The sequence below is a fragment of the Perca fluviatilis genome, chromosome 20, assembly GCF_010015445.1.
Source record: "Perca fluviatilis chromosome 20, GENO_Pfluv_1.0, whole genome shotgun sequence".
In the NCBI taxonomy this organism is placed as follows: Eukaryota; Metazoa; Chordata; class Actinopteri; order Perciformes; family Percidae; genus Perca; species Perca fluviatilis.
The window spans coordinates 28,336,871-28,350,845 of NC_053131.1; the positions used below are offsets into that span (position 1 = coordinate 28,336,871).

A 13,975-nucleotide genomic window follows, 5' to 3' on the forward strand; every position below is an offset into this window, starting at 1 on the left:
CACATACAAAATACTTAAGAAGCAAATGAATTTCAATGATTTCCAATTTGAGCAGCTGAGGCCAGCAGTCTGCAGGTATGGGAGTCAACAGCGCCTGACATCTGTGAGAAGGCAAAAACTATAAAATTGGGTGCAGCTGTGTGCAGCAGTGTGCACCGATATACACAGAGGAAATTAAAACAAGCTATGATTGGAGTATCACCATTTGGGGGAGGGATTTAGTGAATAATTGAATCACTTGACTTTTAAATATGAGTCTCTTGTCTCTTGCTTAGGCTATATTAATTTGGCCTCTAGACTCTTTTTGGGATGACCGGGGCATCTGGTTCACCTCCTTGAAGAATCATTGTCAAAATGTATTTTTTGGTACAGTAAGTAGTTGTTGCAGCTGGGTAATTGTGCCCACTGTATTTCAATCAGGAGAGACAAGTGAATGAAGTAAAGATGAATGTTTATTATAACAGACAATATGTGATAATTAAGTCTTGGCAGAAAGTCTTTGGCGCTTAGACTCTACAGGAAGAGAAAAATAGAGGGGCGTCTGCCCTGAGCAGCAAGCAGCAGGATAAATCCCCCCATGGAGTCTGGACACTGGCGGTGGCGGATGATTATGTTGATGCTGATGGAGATGATGAGTCTGTAAGACTGGTGGCGATGGGGATGTGGTGGGGCGCTTTTCCGTTTGCATAGATTTGTACTGAAATGACAGCTGACAGCAACAGAGAGAACAGATTTAAAAAGCTAACAGCGGTGAACGCACCGCATGCATAACAACAGCATGAATGTACTCAGGCAGAGAGGGAATCATAATTAAACATAGGCAGCAGTACAATGATAGGCTAGCAATGTAGGCGTGTTGCTGAGCTATTGGATAGATGAGATCAGCTGATGTGACCAGCTGATTAGAATAGCTGATGAGATAATTAACAGCCCAAGACAGGACAGCATGTGTGAGAGGATTGAATGCAGATGCATGAAAAATAAAACTAAAGGCCTAAGCATGCAAAAGTATGGTCTTCCTGACTTAACTTATGCTATAGCTCCATGTCAATGTCTGCTGGAAACCAGTGTTGTAATGTAACAAAGTACAAATACTTTACCACTGTACTTACCTAGAATTTACACGTATCTGAACTTTTACTTTTACTCCACTACATCTCCCCTAAGCATCTTAGTTACTCGTTACTACAAAATAAAATCAGAAGAAATTTGTTACACCGGAAGAAAGCAGGTTTAGTGAATCATTGCTCCTAAATTGCCAAGATAATGCACGCTCCATTCCAGTCGGTGATCTAATGCCTGTATGTTGCTCTGCCGCCATGGTAACAGACGATGACAACCCCGACGACAGTGGTGATGAAGATAATGATACACACTTTTGAACATAAAGTTCATAATCAAAGTGGTTTTTTTTACTTTTAATTCTAATACTTAAGTACATTTAATATCAAAAAATACTTCTGAGAAATAAGTACAGTAAATATCAGATACTTTAAGACTTTTACACAAGTAATATTCTAAAAGGAGACTTTAACTTCTACCAAAGTCCTTTTCTGGTAAGATACTTGTACTTTTACTCAAGTATTGCTTTCAAGGACTTTATACAAGACTGCTGGAAACAGTGGGTGTAGCATTTTTTCTTTTTGAAAATAAGCCACAACAGAGACAGACCGAGGCACCAATATGGGCTGAGGCTGATGCTTTTATCGATTATATTAATAGTCACTGTCAACAGCTGTGGATGTGTGTGTGTGTGTGTGTGTGTGTGTGAGAGAGTTTGTGTTTATTTAGCAGGGAAGCTTTCCTCGTTTAGTAACAGCCGAATCAGTGGCCACGACAGATGTCAGTGTCCTTTTTTCCAATTTATTTCATCCTTTTTTTATTCTATTGGCAACACGTTCAATGGACACAGTGGGCAGGGAAGTGGGAATTTTGTGTAACCATCAGGAGTTAATGTTGAGTATGCATTTTCCTTCCAGTTGTTTCACATGTCACCTTCGGCATATTTTATAAAAGGAATTACAGAAGGATGAAACCTTTTTAGAAAACGAGTGTGCTTGGCTTTCTGAGGTCCAATTGCAAATACCTTATCCGAACACATTCCACAGCTCATCAGTACAGCCTTGAAAGAGAGAGATTGCTCCAATGCATTTATGATGATCCTCGAAAACATGGCCCGCTCGCCCACGGGAAATCTGAAAGGTAACAGTCTTGTCATACACACACATCCACAAGGCTGTACTCACTCAACAGCATACCAATCAATTGTGTATAACGTCTTCAGAATAATCCAATTGGCTCGAGGACCGTTGATGATCCCGAAGATAAAGGAGGATAATGCCATTCCAGTTCCCCAGTCTCTGCCGCCCTTGGGTGTTGTGCTCCTCTTTGACCGAGTGGCTGTCATGCTAAGCTCTCCAAGCACAATCATTAGTGTTATTATTTATTATTGTTCATTAACCTGCGGTCGGAAGTCAGGCAGATAAACAGGGGAAGTGAGTGTCCTCTGTAGTGAGACCAATAACTCTGGTCAAATTAGATGATTCTGTCACTGAGTGATGTAAGGGAAGAATTCACTTGTACGATAGGAAAAGTTGAGTCACACTTCTCATGTGGGAATCAATACCTGTGAGTTGTGAGCTGTCATGACAAGTATCTTAACAGACATTTCCATTTTTTGACCATAGTTGTATACCATTTTCAATGATGGAGACGGTTTCATGTCTGGCATTCACTGAATAAAGCCTAATACAACAATTTTTAGCTGCTGCACTAAAATAAGTTCCAGATTCAAATGCTTTTCCCTCATGTTCAAGGACAGGTTGGTTTATACTACTCATCCGTCATTTAGTGAGCATTCATAGCAGAGCTAGAAACCAATGGAGGGGGTTTGTGTTGTGCCACAATTTGTGATATCACACAATTCATTTCTACTAATGGAGAGTCAGTTAAGAAAATCTGACAAACTGTCAAGACATACTGGCCCCATGTCGGTTCATAAAGTCCATAACCCATTCGATATCAAGACACAATGGACCTTATTGCTATGGAGTCTGGGCAGTAGCTCTACATCACTGCACATCCCTATAGTGCAATTATCCAGGGAGCTTGTAGCCTTATAATCCCACTGAATTGTCATTTCATTGCACTTCAATATTCAGTCTGATGTTATGTGTATGATCGCCATTGTCTGTTCTGGAGTGGCAAGTGATGTATCTGTCTTGCTGATCAAAAACGTATGATAATCATGTGAGCTTGTTTACCTGTATGATCGTCTGTTAGTGTTTCTTGCCCCGTTGAATCCACTTAGCAACATTGTCGTGTTCCAAGACCTTAGTACTCAGAGAAAACCGATGGCCTAAGCTATAAAACGTTGTGGTAGTTAGTTCTGTAATTAAACTTACAAAAACCTGTATATCTGTGTCGATCTAATCCATGTTTGTTGCCATTTGTGTGGCTGTTTTTCTGCTTCTATGTCTCGATGTTGCCAGGAAGGTGACATCTTCATTTTTAAACTCTGATCGACTCAATTGTTTCTCCATTGTAAACATCCCTATGCATGCACAACACCATACCTACTTTATTCACAACAGAAAATTGTGATGTGGGCAGTAAATCAGAGAGAGAAGCTGGTTTATAACTGGTAGGTCATTGCTTCAGTCCCAGAAATGGCAGGATAAATCTGGGTCGTGATAGTGAAGGATTATTACCGCTGAGGTGAGGTGAGGTGCTGTTGAGCAAGGCCCATAACTCACAACCACTCCGGTGGAGCTGCTCAGTGGCTAACAGATCAGACTGTGGTTATACAGGGAGCTTCCAGGTGTGTAACTGTGAGACTGAGCAAAGTGTTCCTCTAAAAGAAGGCATTGCTCTCTGTGTAGCTCGTCTGGGTAAATAACGTTTAAAAGAAACTATGCCTGTTGTTGCTTTAGTCAAACCAATACAATCAAATTCTAACCCTGACAGGTTTTGGTCTCAGGCAATTATAGCTTGCTCTTTTCTCTCCTTAGCTTACATCTGAGCAATCTTGTTAACAACTCCGGGTGGAAATCCCTGCTGGATTTTACATTTATTGACTTAAACTATATGATTTCATGCCCAGAGGAGCCGCTGTGCAGAGTCTACATGTGGCAAATTGCTTTGTTGCTCTTCAGATTTGCTAAAAAATGTATCTGTGTGTGTACTATCTGTGTTTTTTTGGCAGGTCTTGTTTTAGCTTATCCCCAGTTGGTGCTCCTTTGCCTCTAGATGTTTTGTGATGCAATCTCAAATTGCATCTCCTGAATCGGAAAATGTTCAGGTGAAATACCTGTTACAGTAAAGGCCCAATATATCATTTATTTTGCAGGTAGTGGGAAAGTGAAAAGTATTTGTGTGTCTCTCAACTGATCTGACAAAATTATTCAACGTTAAACTAATGAGATACAACATGTTAATGAGCTTTAGGCGGATTGTGTGACCTTTGGACAGAGCCAGGCGAGATGTCTTTAGCAAGCTAACTGATCGCTGGCTACAGCTAACCAACAGGTGTTGATCTTCTCACCTAAAAAAAAGAAAGCCAATGATCTTATTTCCCAAAATAGGTATTAAACTATTGAACAAATATTGATTGTCTATCAATCTACAGTATTTAAGGGGGATTTAAAGGAAACAGATTAGTTATGATAGCGATAAGTTACCCAATGGACGTCGTCAGGCTTATTTTAGGGGGGGTGAAGCTACCCTATAATGTTTCTAAGCCCCCCCCAACAGAGGTGTCAAAAGTATTCACATTCATTACTCAAGTAGAAGTATAGATACTAGGGTTTGAAAAGACTTTTGTAGAAGTTGAAGTATCAACTCAAGCTTTTTACTTAAGTAAAAGTGTAAAAGTACTGGTTTCAAAACTACTTAAAGTATAAAAGTAAAAGTAATGTAAGGCAGACATCTTCAACAGGGGGTCCTCAGAGTCATTGCAGGGGGGCCTCCAAATTATTGTACATTTTTGAGTCTTGAGAAATAAAATGCCTTAACATAATTCCAACATATTATTAGCAAATATAAATTCCCACTGATGATAGGCTTACTGGCCTACAAGTAAGGTAGTCACTAAGATATCAGCCCACAGATACAGTTAATCATAGATTTACTGTGCCACGTAACATTAAAATATGATTTATAAAATCATGCCAACAATTAATATTTTAATAGCTTATGAAAAAAGGTATGTAAGAAGGCTTTAGGTTACCCTAACAGTTATTGTAGGCCCAGTTTAATATGCAACTTAATTTCATACAATGTGTAGTAGGGGGTCCCTGCTACATCTCACTTTAAGTTATGGGGTCCTTGGCTTAAAAAACGTTGAAGACCCCTGATGTAAGGGGGGGAAATGCCATTAAGGACAACAGCTTAACTCTAAAACGCAGGGACAAAATCATATGACTATAATAATGTTATATTAAAATCATACCTGCAAACTCAGAAGGGCTGAAAAGGTGACACGTAGGCTACATCTCTTCTGTGTTTTTCAGACAACGGCAGCTACAGTCTGGTGTTAGACTCCTCTCCAGTGAAATACAGACACACTTTTTCACCGTTTAGCTCTCAGCATTTTATCACGTTTACTCCAGCTGCTAGCTAACGCTAGGCTAACCTGCTTCCAACTGTAGTGTTAACTAGCTAGCGTCCCGTGCGGCGATGTTTCAGTTCCCTCTAACGTCCGTTTTCGGAGCATCAGAGAGAAGCGCAGGCATTTAAGTGGCTCCTAAATAAGGCACCGAAATCCGTGTTGCTATTCGGTCCGGTAGATAACGGTTGGCTTATTAGCACCGGGTCTGTACAGGTGTTATGGATCGCGTACAAACCAATAGGGTGTCGGAATAGCTATGTTTATACTTCTCATCCAACCACAATCACATTCACTCTCTCCGGATGGAGCGATTTGGACAGGTTTTTTTGTGTGTGTGTTTTTGATGACTGACGAGCTGGAATGAAAACAAGCCGAAATGAAATATGAGTAACGAGGCTATTTTTAAAATGTAAGGAGTAGAAAGTACAGATAATTGCGTGAAAATGTAAGGAGTAGAAGTAAAAAGTATGCTCTAAAATAATTACTCCAGTAAAGTATAGATACCCAAAATTTCTACTTAAGTAAGGTAACGAAGTATTTGTACTTCGTTACTTGACACCTCTGCCCCCCATTAATATTTAGATTTTTTTTTTTACAATGCACTCTGTATCACTCACTACGTTGAATCAATCTTCCTTCACCCTTCATGTGTCTACAAGCTAACATTACAGTAACTTTTGTTCAATAGACGAGAAATGGAATAAGATAATATGTCTGTCGCTGTTGACTTGTTAAAGGTGCTCTAAGCGATGTTGGGTGACGTTATTCTTGTTGACGTTCAAAGTATTTTCAAACAAAACGAGACTAGCTCGACCCCCCCTCCTCCTTATCCCGTCCCCTCCCCCTCCCTTCTGTGCTTCAGCGAACTAACCCCCCTTTCCCCCCCAAACCCCCACCCCAAATCCTTCTTGTCGGTTATTGGCTGAATGCTGGAACACGGTTTGTTATGTTTTTGTAGTCCAGGTTGGCCACTTTATTTTTGTAGCCATTTGTGGAGCCTGAGCTGTCTACAGAGACCGCATTGTTTTACAGTGTGTTCATGGGACCGGCAGTTCGCGGATAGTGAGGAGAGGTTTGCTTTATGTGACAAAAAATGTTGTAGCCTAAAAATACGCGTGACATCGCTTAACATCTTGGCTTCTTGCCTGGCTGTTGACACAAGTCTAGTTCTAATACAATAAAAAAAGATTTGAGTCTAAAGATTGTCTTTCAATTCTAGTGACTTCCCTGAGTTACACCTTTGTATCTTGAAGGATCTTATAAAGCCTGCACCATGGCCACCTGAGCTCACCTAGCGCGCTAGCTGGATTCTCAGGAGATCACGCGAGAATTGCGGATCACAAGATCACACAAAAATTCATCTTGTAAGGCTTCAGGTAATGTGTTTGTTTCAGAACAACCGATCAGCGTCCTGTGAAGAGCTACTGACAGCTTCGGCCATAGTTTAGGTGGGTGTGACGACGTGGAGAGGCGACTTTTCATTTAAAACAACAATGCTGGCTCGTAAAGAGGTTAGCTTAGATGCTCCAATCGCAGTCAGTAATATCAGAACTGGATAGTATTACTTCATTGAAAGAAGAGCAAAGAACAGCACTGAAGGGTTTTCGCGATAGAAAAGATGTTTTCACTCTTCTCTCGACTGGCTTCACTAAGAGTTTGATAGACAGATGTTTCATCCCATAAACTGCCAGGTATCTTTTGAAAGTGCATGCCCTTTTTCAAATAGTTTCCAATGACGGCTACTTAGATGGTTCTGTGTTAACATACCATCTGGCGCGTCTGGTTACCTCAGACCTGCAGCCTCCCAACTTCACAGCTAATGTAACTTTTAAAGTGTTTTCCTCCTCTCCTTAGTTGATTTGGACTTCCAGATTCATGCAAATATAAAATACACTCTCAGGGATTCTTAGCGAAAAGATATTTATATGTTTTTCTTGGTGGTTCCAAGAATAACACTATCATTTTCTGTAGCTGTGGTATCATATTCCTGTTGAATTATAATTTTGTGGCAGTGGCAAACACATCCATCTTATTGCCTGTGTGTTTCACTGTTCATTCTACAGTACTGTTAATTCCCTGATTTTATGGTCTGCTGAAAATGTATCCACTACAAAAAATTGGAAGTGTTCATGTGACTTGTTTTACACGGAAAAATGCTTTTCATGGTACTGTATGTAGTACACGTAGATGATTTCTTCATTTTGGAAGCAGCTATTTACCACAGCATTGTGCAGTTGTCATAAAGTCTGAAATACACCCTCAGTTATTTCAGTGATAGTGTTTAAACCATGGCATTATATGACTGTTAATTACAACGTGTCACTTAAGCCGGTGTAAAAATGAATGACATTTACAGTTTAGTTAAACACGCAACCTATACACCTCATTAAGAGCCAATGTGTATTTTCACGTCTTTAGATCTCAGCTAACATGAAATAATTAAAACATGCAATTAACTCAGAATGACTGACATATGTTTTTGAGCAAACTCTTAATCATATTTATGAGTATTTTTCATTGTATTAACGGGGTACTTAAGATGTACTTCAACACACTAGCTAGCCATCATTTGACAATTTGGTAAACCATGTTTAAATAAATCTTGTTTGCTTAGATACCAATGTGCTGACACCTGTCTTCATGAAATAATCAGTTGACTGAATAGGCCTCTTTCACATCAACTTGTCATGGTAGGAAATGCACAAGTGTTACAAATAACATTAGTGATGTTTCTGATCTATTCAAATGTTCCGGTAAGCTATGCCAGTGAGCCATCATTCACGCACGGGCGGCTGTGGCTTATTGGTAGAGCGGTCGCCTGCCAATCGGAAGGTTGATGGTTCTTGGGCAAGACGCTGAACCCCGAGTTGTTTATCTGATGAGCAGGTGGCACCTTGTATGGCAGCCTCGGCCACAGTGTGTGAATGGTGAATGGTTCCTGTACTATGTGAAAGCGCTTTGAGTAGTCGTTAAGACTAGAAAAGAGCTATACAAATACAGTCCATTTACTACGGATCTCTGAAACTGAAGGGTACTGAATTGAAACCATAATTCAATTATTTACAACTGTAAAATATCTTCAGTGAAAAAGACCTATTAACAAAAAAGGATTACCGTTAAGTCCTATATCTTAGATAATGATGTCTTCCTATTATACTGTATGTCATGCATTTCAGTGATAGATTTTTCCATACTTAACATACTTAATTAAATTTTTTTCCCATGTTGCACAATGTTATGTACAGTTGATGACACTGTTTAAAAGAAACATACACCCCTTCCCTTTATCATAACGTTTTTATCCATCACTCTTTACCCCCTCACTTATTTTAAAGGTTTTACATAAGTTATTTTTGGCCTGCTGTTGATTTTCCAGCAAGCTCATTATACACCCATTATCTACTTTACAGAGGTAATTTGGGTCCTAATTCTGACCAGTTTGAAAATAGGCAACAGGGTAGTGCATCCAAATTTTGTGTCCATGTCATTGGCATAGCGAAGCAGAATGCCATAATTGGGTAACGTGTTTCTAATGCCTCTAATGAACTCTGCTCATTTGCATGCCTTTCTGAGCCTGATACGCCAAGTAATTATCATTTATAAACCACCATGAAAATTAATGCACAGTAACTAATCTGCCGCTATGATGTGTAAAATTAGTGCACAATATTTGTGTCAGCTCTGAAACTAAAGCCTAAACAGCAACAATGGCAGAGTATTCACGACACTTAGACATGACTGATGGCATTTCATTTTTGGTTTGACTATCAAGGACACACACAAGTGGGGATGGAGAGGTCTTTTGGATTGGAAGCTGCAACAATATAATGAAAGCCTTGCTTCATCGTGCAGCGCTGTCAGTCAGCTTACTGAGCTGTGACCTGAGGTGCAAGACTGGTAGAAAGCGTAAACACAGAATCATAATGTGTCTTTGTGTTGAGTTTCAAATGTCACCACTTCTACATCTTTTTCAGATGACAAAACCAGTTTCACAATACCAAAAAGAACATCTGCTCTCATAAAGAATCCATTTTCAATATGAGCACCACCAGTGGAACGTGAACTCTAATTACCAGCACCTTCAGCTACCCTTTGTGCTGCACAGAAAGACACAATCCTTTCCACTGTGGTGACTGATGATCAATGACATTGTCTTCTGACTTTAAGCTCAGCTATGGATGACACATGAAAAATAACAGTAACATAGCCTTGTGTATGTCTAAATGACCTTTTTCTTTTGCTGCCGATTTCATAACACCTGGGCTTCAAATTACCTTCACAGATGGAAATCAAATGTACTACTTTGTGCCCTTCATAAGAAACAAAAACCACGAAAAACCCTGAAGCACAACTAGCCCTACAGCGTTCATTAATTAACAAAACATTAACAATATACTGGTGAATTTGCTAGTCTTTGAGCCTTATATAGTAAAGCTAAAAATGTAAACATGCCCTGACAGTGGTAATATACTGTATCAAGATAACAAGATGTCGTCCTGCTCACAGGAGTGTCAGATCAGGAAATGCTTATATGTACTGTCTGGAGGGCTGTAAGCCGCATTCAGTTTGTCCATTTTACCCATGGACAAACTGAAAAGTCTGCATGCCATGACTTAGGATTGTACAATAATAAATAAGTTGTACTTATTTAGTTTTTACATGGTCACTTACGGAACGTAATGTGAATGACTGATGCTGCTATTTTTCTTTGTTTTGCAGTGCGAACACCATCAACCTGACAACCGAAACAACTGATTCACATCTGTGGTTTACACTCCAACATAACTAGGTGGCCACCTGGTTGCCAACTTAAACGGAAAGAAAAAGAGTTGGGCTTTACATGATGGGATGCTTTTAAATGTTTACAGCGGACAGCGGCTTACTGAAGCCGAACATTTGGCTAGAAGACCAAGAAGCTAGCGGAAATGAGTCCTAGGTTGACTGGCAGCAGCGATGAAGTGACTGCCTTATTTGTTTTTTTCTAGCGCACAAAGAAGAGGGAAATGTGGTCAAGGCGATTCCTGAATCAGAACAAAGCAAACAAGTTACATGTGTGAAAAAACCCTGAGATTTATGATGTCTATGTCCCATTAACGTTTCAATCTCAAAGATCTCTGTTTCGTTCTCTTTGACGATGAGCAGTAATTGCAGGTGTATTTTTGGATCTTACTTTAGATCCAAACTCTGTCGCCTGTGTGACATCAGTCACAGTCACATGCCCACCCTCTCTGGCCGACAAACCACTACTGGGTGATAGAAAACGGGTCGCTAACTGTACGCTGCTTCTGATTTTTCCTAGAAATATAATACTGCAAATGCAAGGGCTTCTATTAGTGGGCCATAGGCCCAAGCACCATTGTGTTTTCTCCTTCGGGCGAAATATAGTGAATTAAAAGAAATGTATTAAAATTAAAATCTTTGAGATTATTATTTTAATGTAGCCATTTCTGCCCATTTATGGTCGTTTTCTTGTTGCTGTATTTGCTTCTGCAAAACCAATGTCAAGTATTAAAGACAGACCGAAATTTTAACAACTATGATCTAGTGTTTAATTATGTCTGAAGATCTGAAAATCATACAGCTTTGAGAAATAACAGACAGGGTATATTCAGTTTCACACCATATGTTGCCTCAATACTGCGAGCCAACAGAAGATACCCAGTAAATAAGATCTTTCATACTGCTAGAATACAGTTGACTGCTAAAAAAACTTGACGGACTAAGAGAAACATCTACAAAATAAGTGAAACTTGACACATTCTCAAAGCACACTAAACACTTTTTACAAGATTATAGTGACACACAAACCCCTCAGTCTGGCTCTCTCTGTCAGTTAATATTGAGTGATTAGGATAGGAATTAGTTTGGGCACAGTAAGCAATTTGGCATTTGGAAGAGGCTTTATTGCTCAGGCCGCACAGGGCAGTGTTTTTGGCCATATTATGTCATTACTGACATAGTCCTCCCACTCCCAGCAACACATTGTGTTTCACATAGTGTTTCCTACAGACACTTATCTTGGCAGTGCGGAACAGCCTCCGAAACAATATTTGGACCTAATGATAAATGGCGGTTCTAGGAATTTTTGACTAGAGTGGCCCAGGGTTGCCAAAGGGAAGACATAGTTTGGACAACATATTGGATTCTAAAAGCTGAAGATTGCGGGCCCAAGAGGCTAACGTTTCTATGATGTCAATATTAGCATGCAAACGACTTTCATTTGACCAGCAGAGCTGACAAGAGCAAAACCGATTAGAGGCTTACAGGTTGCACTTACCATTTTTAAACTGCACTGTCACTTCCACTGATACATTATGTTGTCCAGGGTTGCGGTGCTTGCATGTGTGTGTGTTGTGGAGTTTTGTTTAATTTATGTTCCGTGGCTCTGCCGATAGCAAAACAAATCTCCCCTTAAAAGCAAAATGGGACAGTTCGTTGACCAGACTCGTATGGTGTCTCGGTAGAAACAAACTTGCTAGCCAAACACCCGCCCAACAGCGAGGTGGAAGCCAGTGACGTGGCAGAAATTTTTGGGTGGCATCTGGGGTGGTTGTTTAAACAGACAAAAGCTCTATATTCAAAGGAGGAGGACCTGCTTCTTAGGTGGCTGATATTACATAAACGTCTACGTAATGATCTAAGTTGTACCTTAATCCCCTTTAGAAATATTATAGAACATGCATCGTTGTTATTTTAGATAGTTTACTCATGTTTTGGATGACACAAAAGCTGGTTCAGAGATGAATATTTTGTCGCTAAAATTAAATTAGTCATTTAATGACACTGATAAAGCCTCCCTGATTAATCTACACAGACTGCTTGATTACTTCTTAGAAGCTGTTATTAATTTCTACATTCGGACAATTGAATTTTCAACCCCTCAAACAGGCAATGCAAGGGCACTTTGCAAAAAGAAAATGGCTGATGATTTATGAATTTAGTGAATGGCTCTAAATCAACAATGAAATAATCAGCTGGAGTGATGCACCTTATGTGAGCTTTCTGAATAAAATCAGTGAGCTTCTGTTCAATCAGGATATTGCTGCAGTGTCTCAAATGTCTATTTTCACTTACAATAGATAAGAAAATCTGAAAGCAGACTTTTCACATTTATTTTTCTTGCCAGTCTGTAGATTGATGTTTGAATTCTTTCATTAAAATTTCATGTCCTTTCGACAGAATGCAAGGCAAATGTTGACATTACGCCGTACCAAAGGAAGAGGCATGCTCTTCCCCTGACTGACAGGCCAGAATTGATTTTTTTTTAAATGAGATAGTGACACATAGTGATAGTGAAATACAATCAGGGGCCATTTTAGCCAAGACCTGGCCAGAAACCCTATGCACTCACACACACGTACACATAGGCGTTCATGCTTTTCTTCTTTGATGGTCTTTACCAGCTTGGCTTTCCCCACCAGGCGTGAAGGTCAATGGCCTTTTCTCCTCATAAAAGTACTGACCATGTTGTAAGGTGTCTCGCTGGTTGATTGGCAGAAGAGATCCTCAGCAGGGGACTTTTGAAAGACAGAAAAGTTGTAATAAATATAGCACTGACATGAAATGTTTGAACTGATTCAGAGCAGTGAAGACTGTGATGGGTCACATAACTACCAGGTTAATGAACCATCAGTTATTAGTGCTTTATGTTAGATTTTAACAGCTGTGGTTAGGGTTCCAGATTCAACTCGGTCTCACGGCAGTTCGTGAAATGGTCACGGTGGTCACCACGAAATGGGAACGTGACCATTTCACGACGCAACAACGGGGAAATGACACTTGGTAGATGGTGACAACGGCCGCCGGGACACGATCCGCGGTCTGTGGGGGACGCGACAACGGGGAAATGAAACGCCACACGCCAGCGACAACTGCCATCACACTGGGCTGCTCTGGGGGACACAACAACTGGGAAAATAAACGCCACACGCCGGCGACAACAACGGGACGGACTGCCACATGCGGGATGCGCTACAACAACGGGACGGAAAAGAACAACGGGGAAAGGAAACTGCCACACGTGTGACGCGATCCTGGGTCTCCGGAGTGAAAGTCCTGTGTTGTTTGAACCATCCACCACCCCAACCAACCTCCTTAGGCTTATTTTCGGCTTTTCAATACTACTCGCTACCGTAATCATGCTGTTATCACGAAAGATGCTTCCCATTGAAATACATTAGTTTAGATTCGTGCTCACCACCATGAGAAAGACGAGAAAAATTGTGTCCCTGTACACGAATCAATAGAGTAAATAACGTCACCATTTCACAAACTGCCATGAGACTGGGCTGCCAGATTACCAAGTGTAATCTAAGTCATTATCTTCTAGTGTATAATGTTGGCTGTTGAAAATGTGAAAATGACTTA

At 40.3% G+C, this 13,975-nt stretch overlaps 1 long non-coding RNA gene across 2 annotated transcripts; it reads right to left on the reverse strand.

Moving 5' to 3' along the window:
- Window positions 1-434: 434 nt before the first annotated feature.
- LOC120548851 lies at window positions 435-5,504 on the reverse strand. 2 transcript variants are annotated; one of them, XR_005637288.1, is made up of 4 exons: window positions 5,450-5,504; window positions 2,087-2,195; window positions 1,113-1,185; window positions 435-709 (listed from the first exon to the last, which is right to left on the reverse strand). It is a non-coding gene; the product is annotated as an uncharacterized LOC120548851 (long non-coding RNA). The 2 variants fall into 2 exon arrangements; XR_005637289.1 differs by lacking the exon at window positions 5,450-5,504 and adding an exon at window positions 3,264-4,450.
- Between the last annotated feature and the right edge of the window lie 8,471 nt (window positions 5,505-13,975).